The 18,095-nt window shown below is 46.9% G+C and overlaps 1 long non-coding RNA gene across 1 annotated transcript; it reads right to left on the reverse strand.

Moving 5' to 3' along the window:
- Nucleotides 1-947: 947 nt before the first annotated feature.
- LOC120968347 (uncharacterized) lies at nucleotides 948-6,083 on the reverse strand. Its single transcript, XR_006666586.2, has 2 exons — nucleotides 5,271-6,083; nucleotides 948-5,162 (listed from the first exon to the last, which is right to left on the reverse strand). It is a non-coding gene; the product is annotated as an uncharacterized lncRNA (long non-coding RNA).
- Between the last annotated feature and the right edge of the window lie 12,012 nt (nucleotides 6,084-18,095).

Genomic DNA, 18,095 nt, shown 5'->3' on the forward strand with positions numbered 1-18,095 from the left:
GTTTTTATATGTAATGGCGACTCGACTTAAATCCGCGAATATAAGCCCAAATTTGCTGAAATTTGGCGTGTTTTAGCCGAACTTTGCGTAAATTTGCTACACAAATTTTTTTCCCCGCGCCTGGGGCCGGCCCTGGGGGCGGCGGCTGGGAGCCAACTCGCCCCCAGGCCCATTTTTTTCGCCGGGTCACCCCCAGGCAGCGATTTTAGGCGCCCCCTGGCAGGCCAACGACTGAAGATGCTCTCATGGTCATGCTTTCGAGACTTGCCCAGGATCCACTTTTGCATTTTGGCCGGCCAACGACAGGGGCGTGGGCGGCGCGAGCTAGGGTTTGTCGGACACATGGAAGTGTGTGGAAGCTGATTGCAAGTGCACTAGCCAGTCTACGCACACGCGATTGAAATAAAAAGGACCCAGGCAGAGGCATCTGGGTGGATGACATGGGGGCCCCATCCACATGTTTGGATTAAATGGGGCCGATGGGAGTTGGTTGGTCAACTAACAGGCAAGCCCCAGGACGAACACCCACAGGTCCGTCTGCACGCAAATCCGGTCCAAATTTGCACTAAAAATGCATCAAGCCAGACAGATTTTGCGCCCAAGACCCCTGGTATTTGTCCGTCTCGACGCAAAGCGTTGGAGTTGGCCTAATGGTAGAAAGCTAGAGCGAATATGTTCCTTTGTGCTCCCAATTTGGTCCCAAATGAATGTTACATGACTATTTAGTTCCATGTAAGTGACGTGATACGTTGCAAAGACATTAAAATAGAGAATTCAGCCTACATCGTTGTGGATAGGCAATACAATCCAACACACAAAGGGCGAAGTGGACTTTTTCTCCGGGTGTAGAGACCATACGGTATATTTTCCGCAGCAGTTGCATCGACTTGTCTCGCTGACTCTCAAATATGTAACCAAGCATTTCATCTCAAGACTCCATCAACATGTCCAATCGCAATATATTACTATAGAACGCATTTTTCAACTTTTCGAAATGTGTATTTCGACAATGGGTGCATATGCACGTAGGAGCAAAAGGGAATATCCAATTACTATAGTAGTACTACTTGGCATCACCATAAATAAAAGGTTGCAGGAATGAAAAAGAGGAACATAACACAACTTTTACACTGAAGAGAATAAGAGGCAAAAATAGAAACAGGGGGGAGAGCTGCAGATTAGGTTGCACATACTGTGTACCAAAAATAGAAGGGCAGATTCAAAACTATCTATATACATCAAAGACCAAATGTAGTATATTCTTTGCTGATGCTCGAGAAACATCAGCAATAATGTAATAGTATTATTGCTGATGCTTGAGGTGCCATAGTTCAGAAAATGCATGAATGAAAAAGAGCAATGTAGCACAATTTATACAATACCACAACCAAGGTATGAGAGGAAGAATAACCATGCGCGAAATAAAATGCAGGAACGACTAAATGGGGGAATGCTGAGCAAAGAAACAGAACATATGCAAGTAACAAAGGACATACAGTTGAAAATAATAGCATAGTTTGAACAAAAGATGTGAAAATCTCTGCTTGCTTCCCGGGCCCTTGGCACACAGGATTGTTTTTTATTCAAACAAAGTAGAACCTATTGATGCATCACTAATTCAAAGCACATTCTGAGCATGTAAGTGTAAAATAGCTCAACATCCAGTTCGCCATGAGCGTATATCCCAAGTGTCTAGATGATAACATATACTACAGTGAGATCCCAATACTGCTATAAATCATTAACATATTGAGAAGAAAAACCAATAATATTCAGAAATATAGATGAAGCACATAACCACAGATTGTAGAAAGAGAGGTCATATTTATTAAAAAAATATGGGAGACTCAGAGTTGGCTCGTCTATCATATGGGCAACCCACTCTGTAACCGACAAGTTTAGTGATCAGCGTTTGGACATGCCCTTAAACCCATGTGAAGTAGCATTCAAATGGTTGCTCACAGAAAGCAAGCCGTCCCGATTTGCACACTTCCAGTCACACAAAACCCTAACCCTAACCCATACCATAAAAACAAGCAATGGTACCTGATCTCAGTACACCTCTGAATGAGCCTTACTCATCATCGCCGTCAACAGCACTTAGCGCCAATCCCACAAAAAGAATAACAGAGAGAAGCCAATTGTCAAAGAACAAAAGATGACCAGAAACCAAAAGAGAATCAATGAAAGCAGGAAGAATCACTATATCGGGAGCAAATCATGATCTGGTGGACACAAAAATTGGACATGCATAAGTAAATGGCTGAGACATACCCCCATCTCAACACCATGACTGAACTTCTGGTAGAATGACTTATGGACATACTCCTATTATTTTTGTGAACAGAGGGAGTAATAGTTAGCCGCTAAACTGGTTACTTTCTGTGACACAAGCCATCCTAGTTTAGCACCAACTGAATCAATTCAGGTGTTGGATAGAAGCTCTTGCAAGGAAGCTATATCATCACAGCCATTCATGAACATGACACGAAAGAATCAGTAATCTTGACATCTGAACTTGCCCTATACGTCCCTTAAATTGAAACCAGTAAAGAGTAACCAAAAGAAAAAACTGATAAGTAGATAAAGAGTAGGGTAGAAAAGAATGAAATTATCGAGTCAAATAGCAATTGAAACAAGCAAACTGACCCAGCACCAAATAAGATAGTTTCAAATACTATCCAAGGGACTTAGGAACAGCAGAATCAGCATAGCAATTCAAGAAAAAGGAAGAACAGAAGACAAGAATAAGTGCAGCTGCAGTACTATTTCTCAAACAACAGAACTGGTTGACATACTGCAAAACCAACAAAATGTTAAGAAATAGGTAAAATATAAACTTGCAAAACAGTCCTTTGTATCCACCAGAACATGATTTTACCGAAAGAACTAATATCATAACCGAACTATCAACATATATTTTATCTATACATGGATGCCAGTGAGCAAGAATAAAAATTCTCAAACAGGAAAAGATCAGTTCAAATTTTGTTGAGGAAACGATCATTTGTACTCAGAAGTAGCTCTATTTAGCAAGAGGCTCGGAGTTGGCCCATTTATAGAAGGTGGTATGGTATTTTCGCAACAAGAGGTTATAAGAAGTAAATGCAGGTGTATGACAATATTGTGATTTTCCACGTATGGGCTTCTATAAGCATTAATATGATCATCAGCAGAAAGCAAATTTGAGGCCAGTTAGCAGTTGCTGTGCTGGACAACAGTAGACAAAATATTGACAACTGGCCAACTTGAATGTACATCACTGCCAACAGTAACCATAACCCATACCACAAAAACAAGTGATGGTATCTGATCTCGGTACACCGCTAAATGAGCCTTATTCGTCATCTCCATCAACTGCACTTACCGCCAATCCCAAAAAAAAGAATAACAGGGAGAAGCCAATTGTCAAAGAACCAAATATGACCAGAAACCACACAAGAATCGGTGAAAGCAGAAAGAATCACTACATCGGGACCAAATCATTATCTGGCGACACAAAAACAGGGACATGCATAAGAAAATGGCTCAGATATACCCCCATCTGGACACCATAACTGAACTTCTGGTAGAATGACCATGAACATATTATATTTGTGGACGGAGGGAGTAATATTTAGCCGCTAAACTGGTTACTTGCTGTCACACAAGCCATCCTAGTTTAGCACCAAGTGAATCAATTCAGGTGTTAGATAGAAGCTCTCACAGGGATGATCTCACAGGGAAGCTATTATCATCACAGCCATTCATGAACATGACAGGAAGGAAACCATAATCTTGACATCTGAACTTGCCCTATATGGCTATTATCATCACAGCCATTCATGAACATGACAGGAAGGAAACCATAATCTTGACATCTGAACTTGCCCTATATGACCGTTAAGTTGAAACCAGTAAAGAAGTGAGGAGTGACCAAAAGTACAAACTGATAAGTAGATAAAGAGTATAGTAGAAGAATGAGATTGTCAGAAGTCAAATAGCAATTGAAACAAGGAAACTGACCCCGAACCCAATAAGATAATCTCAAAAAACTATCCAAGGGACAGCAGAATTATCACAACCATTCAAGGAAAAGAACAGAAAAGAAAAAGGCCGAATGCACCAAACCGGTTCCCACCATGGACAACAAATTCATGAGAAGGCAAACCAAACACCACGAGAGGTGATTTGTGTGTAGCTGCTCCTAATGAGATAGCAAATGCCACAACCATGACAATTCATCACTTTTAAACATAAAAAGGCGATAGGACTAAATAAATGTGTGGAGGGCACAATATTAGTTGCATTGAGATTTGAGAGGGCTCAGATTCGCCTTTGATAGATCATACAACCTAGCTCCACCATCTTCTTTCACCAGATCAACCCCCACCATTGAAGTCGAGCTCCTCTGGTTATCACTCAACAGAATGACCATCCAAGAGAGAGCCGTCAATATTCGGTGAGAATGAAAAGGTTCTAAAAGAGGGGGGAGTGGGTTTTTGATGCCCACAGCTCCTCGAATAATCGAAGAAAAGTTTATGTCAGCCAAGTTTTATCATCATCGCCCCAGATAAGTTTCCAACATGGTTCATTTCGTGCTGAGCTTTTCCAAAAAGGGTCAAAACACTGATTTCGGCCGCAACATGGTACACACATGCATGCATGCATGCATACGTCACTCTGGGGTTGAGAGTTCTGACACCATTGACAATGTCAAGGCCAAGATCAAGGACAAGGAGGGCATCCCCCCTGACCAGCAGCGCCCGATCTTTGCCGGCAAGCAGCTGGACGATGGCCGCAGCCTCACCGACTACAACATCCAGAAGGAGTCCACCCTTCACCTGGTGTCACCTCCGTGGTGGCCATCCATCCATCAGTCTCACGAGCTGCTCATACCTGGCCTCGACCGACCAAAGCTCCCCGCTCGAAGGACACCTCTCAGACAAGCTGTACGGTTCCCAGCCCACGCCACAACCGGATCCAAGGCAATGGAATGTCGGTGGCTGGCGGCACCATAGCGACGGGAACTGGGAGGGCGGCCACCGAAATGATGGGTCAGTCAGCAAGTCCGGCTGTAGATGCTCTTAGTACCCACCACCACCACCACCACGGCTGTCTTGATTGCTCAAGACATGATTATTTCAGCAACAATCTTCATCATCGCCCCGCCACTATTTTCTCTGATGAAAAAGAGGTTGCACGCCAAGCAACATGACCATGATATTTCTTTACAGAGGGAGTACCCATCAAATGCATGCATGCGTGCACGCATGAGGAGCTGCTCATACCTGGCGTCAGCCGACCAAACCTCCCAGCGCGGAACACGCATCAGACAGCACCGTATGGTTCCCAGCCCACGCCGCAACCAAATCCAAGCCAAAATGGAGCGGCGGTGGCTGACGGGGCTGTAGCGGTGTGATACTGAAGCGGCGTCCACCGGGAGGATGGATCAGCGATCCGGCACGAGCGCTCGCCTGATTCGGGTTAGGGTTTGGGTTCAGGTGCTGGCGTCCACACCGAGGGAGAGAGTATGCAGGGGACCAATAAACCAGACGGAGGTAGTAGTACCAAATCCGAAGAAATCCATGGACGGCGGCTCAGATCAGATCCCGCGTCGGCCCGAGAAAGCCCTCGAGCGGGAAACCCGCCGCTCGGTCCCCAGGCCGCGCGGCCGCGGACGGCTCCCGCACCGGGGGCGGCCCCGAGGGGCCTCCAAGCCGATGCGCGGTCCGGCGCGGGGGAGGGGAGGGCTGGCCCCGAGGAGCGGCGAGTCCGTCAGTCGGCCGGCTGCCTCCGTCATCATCGCCGCCGTCTGGGGAGGGGCGCGGCGAGCGGGACGGGCGGGGTTCGATCGGATCTAGCCAGAGCGGTCGCGTCGCCTGCTCTGCTCCGCGGCCGCCGCGCGCACTCCAACTGATCTGAGGTAGCGAGCTAGCTAGGGTTAGTCGACGGGAGATGCAGATGCAGATGCAGATCCAGATCTCCGCTGCAGAGGGGTGAGTGGGAGTGGGGAGGCGCGGGCGAACGCAAGTGGCCACTAGACTAGAGTTTTGACCAAGACTCCAAACCGGCCACCCTCGCCAAGGTTTCCAAAGGTTTTCGTATACACGGCCGCCGGTAGAGTTGAGGACATGAGTTTTTGTATATACCACTCGCCAGGTTCTCATATACGCGGCCGATCAAACAAAATACTACGTACTACTTAGGTTCTATAGTACCTCGAGGCTGGCTTAAGTTCCTTCGATCGCTCGTCCGTAAAGCTGTTGATCAGCGATGGAGCCGCGTCGAGCTCAGGTCAAAAGGTGATCTGTTTCATTTTCCTTAGCGGAGAGGGACAGGCGCTGGTTTTTGAATAGCACGTATATACACTCACCGCCGGTAGAGTTGAGAACACGGTCGGACATGAGTTTTCGTATATACACTCACCAGGTTCTCATATACGCGGCCGATCGAACGAAATACTACGTACTTACGAAAAATCTACAGTACCTCGAGGCTGGCTTTAAGCTCCTCCGATCGCGCGACGTAGGGAGTATCTCAACGAGGCATGGACCGTGACGAGACGACAGTGACATCGCTCCCGGAGGACGTGGCCAGCGAGGCCTCCTGCGCGCGCTTGAAGGACTTCGCCGACCTCTTCCGCTGCGCCAGGATGTGCAAGCAGTGGAGCCGCCTCGTAGCCGACATCCGTCGCTGTCGGCCAGACCACACGTCGTCGTTCATCTCCGGCTTCTTTGTGCAGAAAGGCAGAAAGATGCACCTCATCCCGATTCCGGGATCAGTGTTCGGGCCTCATCGCCGCTTCCTCGGCTCCTTCTGTCGCGGCACTCTCGGTCGCGCAATACCGCTCGGGGCGCACCATGGCCTCCTCCTAGTGCGTCTCCTCTCCTCCGACGCATCAAGCATCATCCATCTGGTTGTGTGCAATCTGCTTGCCGGCACATGCGATGAGCTCTCGCCGCTACAGATCAGCTGGAAGTATGGTGACAGTGGCTATGTCATCTTTACCGATGCTAACTGTTCCTCAAACGGTAAGCAACATTCCTTATGGCCATGGCCTACTCGACTCTTGTTCAAAGTTCTAGTCATAAGCAGCGATAGCAATCACCGGCCATGCATCCTTCACACGTTCTCATACAACGAGGGGAGATGGAACCAGCCTACAAATTTAGGTCGCGAGGCTAAGAATTTTAACAGCAGCTGTGGGTCACTCAAGCATTCCGACGCAGTCGTGTGCCAAGGCATGGCGCACTGGATTGCTGGGTACCACTATTACTTGCATATTGTTGATGTAGATGCTGAGACTTACCGTGTCTCCCTAACTAAGATCGTGACCCCGGCCGAAGACATTTTATCTAGAATGTATGATGAACCGCAACTTAGTGTTGCTGCTGATGAGACACTATCGTTGCTTTTCATGCAAAGACCAGGACTCCAAGTAAAAATGTGTATGCGGCAAGGCAACAAAGTGAGTGAGAATGGGGATTGATGGTTCTGCACCCGAGTCGTCGAGCTAAAACCACCCAAGCTGATTCGAGCAGAAAAAATGCACTTGACCTTTTTGGGGGAGAAGAGTGGCACATTGCTCGTCAAAGACAATTGCATGAATGTGCACACTGTCGACCTTAAAATTGGGGAAATGAAGAGTCTCATGTATTGCGGTAAAGATGTTACCCACTTGAAGGTTGTGCCCTTTGAGATATATTGACCGATTACCCCTACTTCTGCATCAAAATGATGTATGCACCCATATTATTAATCAAAGTACCCACCAAGTACATACTATCATACAAGAACTCAAAATGAGTTGAAAAGAAAATAACATTGCCACAACCGGCAAAAATAGGACTAGATGACTATACACCTATCCTATTGTTGGATCGCCATCCAACCCGGTTGTAGGTATCCCGTGCTACCGTTTACCAACATTTGCACAGTAACGGCTATGTACGGATCCAGTCAGTTGATCTGTAGATGAATTTCAGACTAATGGTGAGCTCGTGACACGAGTTTTGACCAAGAGTCCAAACCGCCAGACCCAAGGTTTCCAAGGTCTTCAGGTTTTGGTATACACGGCCGGTCGGACGGCGTAGCTCACCGCTCGCGAGAGACATGGTCCCTGAAGAGACGGTGGCGATGTCCCCAGGAGTCCAGGCCGGTTGGACATGAGGTCCGACGAAGAGTCCAACTCCAAATTGGCCACTCCCGAGTCCCGAGGTTCTCAAATACGCGACCGATCAAATAAAATAATACTCCCTCCGTTCCTAAATATAAGTTTTTGGAGAGATTTCATTATGGATCACATACGAAGTAAAATGAGTGAACCTATACTCTAAAATGCATCTACATACATCCGTATGTGGTTCATAGTGAAATCTCTACAAAGACTTGTATGTAGGAATGGAGGAAGTACGTACAAAAATCTACCTCGAGGCTAGCTCCTCCGATCGCACGACATATCCCACACGAGACATGGACCGTGACGCGACGACGGCCACGTCGCTCCCGGAGGACGTGGTCGGCGAGATCCTCCTGCGCGTAAAGGACATGGCCGACCTTTTCCACTGTGCCAGGACGTGCAAGCGGTGGAGCCGCCTCGTCGCCGACATCCGCCGCCACCGGCCGGACCAGATGTCGACTTCATTGCTCTCTGGCTTCTTTCCAAAGAGAGGCAAGGTGAGGTACCTCTTCCCCACACCCGGGTCCTTGTTCAGGCCAGATCGTCGCCTCCTCGGTTCCTTCTTGCGAGGCACCGCGAGAGACCTCAGTCGCGCAACACCCCTCTTCGCGCGCCATGGCCTCCTCCTCATGCGTCTCCCCTCCTCCGATGCACCAAGCATCATCCACCTTGCCTTGTGCAATCTGCTTGCCGGCACATGCGATGAACTCCCGCCGCTAAAGATCAGGTGGAAGTTTGACAACGGTGGCTACGCCATCATTACCGATGCAGACCGTTCCTCAAACGGTAAGTAACAGTCCTTGTGGCCACGGGGCTACTCGACTTTGTTCAAAGTTCTAGTCATGTACTACAACGATAGAGAGTATTACTCTCCGTGCGTCCTCCACACGTTCTTGTACAACGAGGGGAGGTGGATCGAGCCTACAAATTTAGGTTGTGAGGCTAAGAATTTCTCCAATTGCGGGCCGCTCAAGCATTCCGACGCAGTCGTGTGCCAAGGGACCGCGCACTGGCTTGTTGGGTACCATCCAAGCCACCACAATTACTTGCATACTATTGATGTAGATGTTGAGAATTCCAATGTCTCCATGACGAAGATTGTGACCCCGACTGAAGACATTTTATCTGGAACATATTATGAACCGCAACTTAGTGTTGCTACCGATGAGACACTATCATTGCTTTGCCTGCAAAGGCCAGGCCTCCAGGTAAAAATATGTATGCAACAAGGCAATGGAGGGAGTGAGAATGGTGGTACATGGCTATACACCCGAGACGTCGAGCTAAAACCACCCAAGCAGATTCGAGCAGAAGAGATGCACTCGACCCTCTTGGGAGAGAAGAGTGGCACATTGTTCGTCAAGGACAACTGCATGAACGTGTAAGCTGTCGATCTCAAGACAGGGGTGATGAAGAGTCTCACGTACCAAGGCAAGGTTACCCACGGGAAGGTCGTGCCCTTTGAGATATACTCGCCGATGTTCTAATCCTTTTTATTCTTGGTACTCGCTAGATGCACATGGACTTGACTTGAGGGAACCGTCCTCTCATAATTGTTTTTCATTTACTTTTATAATCAGTTCGGTAAATTGTTATGTTTTGGTGTGGATGGATACTGGCTTGTGAGCTTAATAGTACCTCGCAAAAAAAATACTCGGTAGTAGTATGAAATATTTCTCACTTTAGTACTTTGCAGGAAGTTAGATTGTATAAATGGATTATTTCGATGGTAATATGTAGATTATGAATAAGGAGAACAAGTGCAGAGAAAATATTGTCCCCACCTTTGCAGAAAAGGTAATGCGGAACTTAGATGTTTTTTAGGGTCACATGTTTCCGTTTTAGTCAATTGAGGGGTCACACGCTCTAAAGCATCTGAGAAAACCCTTCTGTATGGTAGGCTTCCCAGCTGTGGGCCAATTGCTTTAGCCCAAGAACTAAACATTGTAATGAAAAGGAGACATAACATTTGCTGATAATCGATCCTTATCTCCCCCCACCCCCCAAATGATACTCGATCCTCCTTCAATGACCCACATTGCACACGCGATCATGCTACACACAGAAGAAAAGATGGAAGATACGGTGGCGATGGTCACCATGTTATTGTTACGAAAGGAGGACGTCCGTGAGATCCTCATGCACATGGAGGACACAACTGCTGTCTTCCATTGCGCGGCAATGTCCAAGCTATGGAGACGCCTCCTTCCCCCGTCGTCGCTGGTCGGATGATCTTCCCCGCAAGGTTCTTCACTCACAAATGGATCGGACCCCATATCGAGCCCACCTTCGCGACGTTCTTAGTCACGACGCTGCTGTAAGTGTTCGACCCTAGTCTCGGCTCCCTCATCCCCGACAACACCGACACTCGCCTTCTAGACGACGCGGTGTCGCTGACCACACACAACGGCCTCCTCCTCGTGCGTCGGACCTTGGACATTGCTCATGCCTATCAATTTGATAAGTCCGCCATTCGTTTAACCATGTGCAACCTGTTGCTGGTGTGTGTGACATGCTTCCCCACACAATTTTTTCAAATGTTTTCTTTTGTGGAAATCCTGAAATTTAGGAGATTTGAATTTTAAATTTATGAACTTTGAAATTTCTAAAAGTGAATTTTCAATAATAAAAATTTCAAAGTAAAAAATTTGAAAACATCAAATATCTCAAGTTTCAAATTCTGAAAGTGCTACTTCTTGAGCTTGTGTTGATTTTTCCCTTGAAGAGGAAAGGGTGATGCCGCAAAGTAGACATAAGTATTTTCCTCAGTTAATAACCAAGGTATAAATCCAGTAGGACGCACAAGCAAGTCCCCAACAGATGCACCTGCACAAACTAACAAACACTTGCACACAACGCGAAAAAGGGGTTGTCAATCCCTTCACGGTCACTAGCAAGAGTGAGATCTAATAGAGATAGCTATAAAAGATAAATAAAAGGCAAAATAAAGTAAATATAAATAAATTGCAGCAAGGTATTTTTCGATTTTTTGTTTTATAGATCTGAAAATATATAATGAGAAATAAACCCGGGGACCATAGGTTTCACTAGAGACTTCTCTCTCGAAGAAAGTATATGATGGGTAAATTAATTACTGTTGAGCAATTGATAGAAAAGCGCAAAGTTATGACGATATCGAAGGCAATGATCATGAATATAGGCATCACGTCCGTGACAAGTAGACCGATTCCTACATGCATCTACCACTGTTACTCCGCACATCGACCGCTATCCAGCATGCATCTAGAGTATTAAGTTCATAAGAACGGAGTAACGCCTTAAGCAAGATGACATGATGTAGAGGGATAGATCCAATCAATATGGTAAAAAAACCCATCTTTTATCCTTGATGGCAACAATACAATACGTGCCTCGCTACCCCTACTGTCACTGGGTGAGGACACCGCAAGATTGAACCCATCACAAAGCATCCTCTCCCATTTCAAGAAAAACCAATCTAGTAGGCCAAACCAAATCGATAGATCGGAGAGAAATACAAAGCTATCTTAATCATGCATAAAAGAGTTCAGTAAAGACTCAAATAATATTCATAAATAATCTGATCATAAATCCACAATTCATCGGATCTCAGCAAACACACCGCAAAAGAAGATTACATCGAATAGATCTCCAAGAACATCGAGGAGAACATTGTATTGAAGATCAAAGAAAGAGAAGAAATCATCTAGCTACTAGCTATGTACCCTTAGGTCCGTGATAAACTACTCACGCATCATCGAAAGGGCAGCAAAGTTGGTGTAGAGGCCTTCCGTGATCGAACACCCCTTCGGCGGAGTGCCGAAAAAGGACCCAAGATGGGATCTCACGAGAACAGAAGCTTGCGGCGGCGGAAAAGTATTTTTGGTGTGCCCCCTGACGTAAGGGGAATATTTGGGAATTTATAGTGCTGGAGTTAGGGTTAAAGGAGCCACGGGGGGCCCACAAGCCTAGGGGGCGCTCCCCTAGGGCTTGTGGCCTCCTCGTGGGTCTTCTGGCGTCCTCCCGAAGCTTCCTAGGTGTCTTGTTGTCCAAAAAAAATCGTCAAAAAATTTAATTCAATTTGGACTTCGTTGGTATTGATTTTCTGTAAAAGTCAAAAATAAGAAAAAAACAACAAACTCGCACAGGGCACTAGGTTAATAGGTTTGTCCCAAAAAATGACATTGATGTTCCTAAAAACATCCAAAATAGATAATATAATAACATGGAACAATAAAAAATTATAGATACGTTGGACACGTATCGAAAGTTATGGGTAGAATTTTCGGAAGTCGGTTCTAGGATTTTTGTAAATTTACAAACATTGATGTTGCTAAAAAAAAGAGTGCCGAAAATGAAAATTAGCCAAACAAAAAAATATTCTCAAGTGACCGCACGAGAGCATTGGTACCGCTGTCTGCAAATTAGTTGTGCCCTTGTTTTTAGTGTCATCAGGCTCAATGATTGTCTTAAACCTTGTGGAGGTCATCCTGGGCAAAATTCAATGAAATTGGCAACCACTTTTCTGGATCAGATAGGTTTTGCAATCGTTACATGGATGATCTCTATGATGATGGATACCGCGACCCTATTAACAATGGAGATGGCGAGCGCTCTGCGTCGGCCCATCAATCACAACATGCGATCGGCTAGGCCTGAGCTGTCCGATCGGCCTCCGCATCATTGAATCATAGCCCAAACATCCCTTCCCTTACCAACCTCCCACCTCACACAAATGGGAAACAAAATTGGTAGGGCAGTGAGTAGTAACCATCGATGTCGTAGCAGCGCCACCCGCTATTGTTGCACCAACCATTGTTGTCGTAGCATTGACGTTGTAGAATCCATGTACCAACAATTCATAAGCTGGAGCAGAACATTGAAATGGCAGCGAATTAAAAAGAACTGAAATATTTCCCTATCTCTACTTTGTCTTCTTATTACGTGATCGAGAAAAGAGACCGTGTAGAAACCTATTTGATTGGTTGGACAAAAGGTCAAACCATTATGTATCTCGAGTGACAAATTATGCATCTCTACCCTTAGGAGCATCTCCAATAGAAAATGCAAATTTGAAGATGTAAAAATTTACATCCAAAAAAGAGGAAACTCCAACGGACGATGTATATTAATGATGCAAAAAGTCCAACTCCAATAGATGTTGTATATTTGGTGATGTAAACTGAACCTATTGTTGAAATTTGAACCTAATGTCGATACTGAACCACCGATCAAAATGGCCGATCCTCTCGCACGCCGCCGGCCAGATTCTCACGCGCCACCAGATTCTCAAGCAAATCGAGCTGCCGCTCCTCCTCACCCCTCCTCTGCTGCACACTGCTAGCAGCTGCTGCCGCTCCTCCTCTGCCCCGGCCACTCTTTGTCGCCTCCTCCTCCGTGGACACCGCCGGCCGGGTCATGGCCCGGGACGGCGTCGAGGCGGAGCAGCACGGCCATGAGTGCCTCCGAAAAGCGCGTGCGACCTCCGTGCGTGTCTGGCAACCTCCTCTACTCAGGCCACTCCTCTACTCAAGCGCGGCGGATGGCCGAATTCGGGTGGCGGGGCTCGCGGCCACTCCTCTGCTCCAGCGCGGCAGATGGCCGGATTCGGGCGGCGGGGATGGCGGGCAGCGGACTGGAATGGGTAGGGAAAGGGCCGGAGCTGGGGAGGGCGACAGAGTGGCGCCGGTGCTGGCCGAAATCGGTTGGCGACGACGGCGAGCGAAAGAGGACGGACGGCGGCGGTGGAGCGCCGATTTGGTGGAGGGTGGGGGCGCAGGAGTGGTGGAACCGGCGGCTGGGCCGGTGGAGCGCCGGGATCTGGCGGCGGCGCGATCCACCCCCCACTAATTTTTCTCCTTGTTTTCTTTTCTTACCGTGGTTTATTTTCATCCGTCACGGTTTTATTTTCCCTGAACCAAAGAGGCGATAACTTAGGAGTCAGGAGCCCAGCCCGCACACCCCTCTCTCTCCCCTCAAGCAATAAGGTGCGCTAGGGTTGGCCCGCCACTGACTGCGATGGCTATCAAATGGCAGCTAGGGCGATGTCGACGCGCTTTATCTCCCACCGCTGCCGCCTCCTGAGATCCCGATCCCGACCGTGGTGAGCTCCCTTCCCTTCCCCACTTCCTCGCTACCATGCCCCTCCCGACATCCGTTCCGTTCCCAAGGCAACGGCCGCTCCACGGTCCGTCTAACCTAGGAATAGGATTGTCGACCTGATCTGTCGGTGTGCACATGACGATGGTGAATTGGCGATGCCGGACTCAATCGCCCTGATTTGGTTTGACTGAGAATCATCCATGTGTAGGCGACAAGCAGATTTCCTTGCATGCCAATTCCTTAGCTGAAACAATATATAGTTCTCCGACTACCGTGCTCGATTTTATTCACAGGCTTCAGGACCAATTTGTGGTAAGAATCGAACTCATGTACTGTTTTCTTTTACTACTTTTTTGATGCAATCACAGGAACAGACGTAATCATATTTATTGAGTAGATAACCATATCATCCTTTGATGTAAGCTGGCGCACCATCTTTGGACAGATTTGGGTGTTCTTTACTAATTTTAATAGTACTGTTTTGTCATGGTCAACCGAGAAACATTAATATTAGTGTGTATGTGCCATGTGTCATGTGCTTGCTGCTCCACCAGATGTCTTGAAATGTATGTCATTCTGCTGTACATTTTTTTAGTTGAGGAAGACAGAGCTCATAGATGGTTCACTTGCTGATTCAACTGACCCCATGTTTGATGGAATCAAAAGCCTATTTGCCACTCTGTTGTTGGGTTTACTATGGATCTTGAAGCTTTTGCTTGTATCATCTATTAGATATTTTTCTGAACTCTCTATGTTATCCCCCTTTGCACTGACCTATAATTTTGGTTTGAGCAGGGAAAGTGCGGCGAACACGAGCAAATAAATTGGTAGAAGGTGCGGACAACTATCTGTGCAAAGGCTTGTGTAATATGTAAAGTGAATTGCAGATGCATTATCTACCTCTTTGATAAGTATTGGGATGTAGGTAAGACACATCTAATCTGAATTGAGATATGGATGTCATGAATAGTCTGTTTGTTCAATTTTCGATTGTATGTTGAATTATTATCAACTAGATCTGCCTCCACCGACATTACTAGCTCCTCCTTGAATATCAACTGTCGGAAAGAGAGCAATGGCACTGTGATTGTACTGTTTTATGCCAGGTGTTAAAGAATACTATTTGCAAGCAGTTAGCGACGAACTGATGGTGCATTATATTGTATAGAAGGTTCTTTTGATCCTACAAAGCCAACTGTGCATTTATTGTTCTGTACCTAATTTGGCCCTCCCGAATCTCTATATACTACATATACATATGATGGTTATGTCAAGTACTTTGTTAGTCTCCGCTTTTGTAAATCTTGTGACTTATCAGTGCCAGCTTACTAGACAATGCGAAGGAAGCCCAGAATTGTGATTCAGTGGATATATTGTTGTTGCATGTGCCTTGCATGCAAATTTAAGTATGAGGGATTCAAGGGCTAGGTAGTAGTCCTTTTCCCCTGGTGCTTCTACTTGACTGAATTTAAGTAGGAGAGATTATCAATTGCGTGCCGAGTCTTGTTGCACTTTCTGGGTTGTTTGATTTCCTTTGGTGGTTTTTCAAAATAATATTGATTTAACCATGATTTCCTTTGGTGGTTTTTTGAAATAAACTTTGTTTCGCAGCGGTATCACGGTGATTGCGCCTGGTCTACTCCACGTCTTTGCTTGTGGTTTGTGTTCTTCAGGTCTCCACTTGACATGATATTTCGGCTGGACGTGTTTACTTCTGATACATCTTCCAAATTACTAATGAATCTCTCTCTGATTTCTTGTTCTCTGTTCTAATTAGAGTCTGCTTCTGTTTGCACCTATTCGAGATAATGGTCGTGAAATGCAGCAGCCAAGACAACAAGATCAAGCTCTACTTAGGTCTGATGACAAATAAAATTAGATTCAGATGGTTCCTTGCATCTTCCACTCATAATTAAAACTGATAATACATTTTTTTGTGCTCTTGCTTCTGCAGATTCTAAAGAATTGATTTGTTGTTCGGGCATTTCGTGCATTTGGAGTTCACAGGTATCTAAGTTTCTCTGATATGTGTTTTCAAAGGATTTGGTACTAAGCACTAGAATTTTTTGTCTGAGCATGTCATCTCAAGGCTTGGGTAGAACACGAGCAATTGTGAGATAGAGCTATTTGCTGCACCTTTTAGAAAATAGAACTGATAAATTCTCGGTAGTACCTATATTGATTAGCTATGTGCTTACCTCTAAGTCCTTAGCAAATTATTGTAATTGTTAGTACATCAAGGTTTAAATAATTATTATTAAAAGTACATGTTGAGCACTGCTTATAATGAAAAATGTATGTCCATGGTTTAAAGAAGCTTTATTGTTTCAGTCTATACTGAAGCTTATATTGTTCCCCAGTTGATCTAGACATCAAATATTTTAAGCTTCTGTTTTTTGAGCCAACAGACGAACTACAACAACAACAACAAAAAAGCCTTTAGAGCATCCCCAACAGACGGGCGCAGGCGCGGCACGCTAAATTTTTTTTACAGCACGCGCAACAGCTGTTTTTGCGCCCGAGTAGGCAATTGCTTCACCAAGCGCTGCAAGTTTTAGCGCGCCACTGTAGCGGTTCAACAGGCGCGCTAAAATACAGCACACTGATACACATACATACGCAAAAACAAGACATACATATTTCAACCAACATAGACATAGTCATATTTCAAACAAAATAGCATATTTCAACCACAACATATATAGTTCATAGCATAGATAGTAAAAAAAAAGATACAAAAGCCCGCGGCTAAAAACTACTCGTCGTCCTCCTCCGCCTCCGACTCTGACTCGGTGGTGTCCTCCGACTCCGACGTCGTAATGAAGGCGTCAATCCACCATTCATCGTTGGAGCCCTAGGTCGACGCTTCTTTGAGCTAGATGTTGAAGAGCGCGGCCGCCTTCCGCATACGCTTGTCCTTGCGATAGGCGGCTCGCTCCGCCCTCCTTCCCGCCCTCCTTTGCGCGTAGAATTCGCGCTCGTTGACGACGTCCTCCGGGAAGCGTTGGCGTCACACAGCCATGGCCTCGTCATCCATCTCAACGATGCCGAGGCGGCGCTCCCGCCTCCGGTTGTCGCGACGGTCCTCGTCGGTGAAAAGCCGCAGGCGAAGCGCGAGCTCCTACGCTCGCTCCCGCGTCGCCACATTGGAGAGGTTCATCTCCCTACGAGGCCGCCGGAGGCGCCACGCCGCCGCGTCGTACGCGCGGGCGGCCTCGTGGGTGGTGTCGAATGTGCCAAGGCCGACGCGCATCTCACCGGAGCGGATCTTGGCATAGGAGTCGGAGGGGCGCGCACGGACGCGGTAGCCCGAACTTCCCTGGCGGCACGGCGGCATGGTCGCACGGCGGCGGCGAGGCGAGAAAGAGCGGCAGAGAGGGCGCTTGGCGAGGCAGAGCGATGGGTCTGGGATTTATAGCGCCCACGCGTCGACACGCGCCAACACTGCCGCACGCGCCCGTTATTTTTGCACGCCACTTTTTCCCGCGCCCGCTGGAGCACCCCGCGCGGACGCGTGCGGGGTAAATGCCATGTTTTTCGCGCGCGCGCTTTATTTGCCGCGTCTGTTGGAGATGCTTTTAGTCCCAAACAAGTTGGGGTATACTAGAGGTGAAACCCGTAGATCTCGCAACCAACTCATGGGTCTGGCACATGGATACCGACATTCCACGCACCCCTGTCCATGGCTAGTTCTCTGTCGATACGAACCTTCCTATCCCTCTTTACGGACTCCTCCCATGTCAAAGTTTGGTCTATCCCGACCTCTCTTGACATTATCGGCACGCTTTAGCCATCCGCTATGCAGTGGCGCTTCTGGAGACCCGCGCTGAATATGCCCAAACCATCTCAGACG

Source organism: Aegilops tauschii, chromosome 7 (assembly GCF_002575655.3).
Source record: "Aegilops tauschii subsp. strangulata cultivar AL8/78 chromosome 7, Aet v6.0, whole genome shotgun sequence".
In the NCBI taxonomy this organism is placed as follows: Eukaryota; Viridiplantae; Streptophyta; class Magnoliopsida; order Poales; family Poaceae; genus Aegilops; species Aegilops tauschii.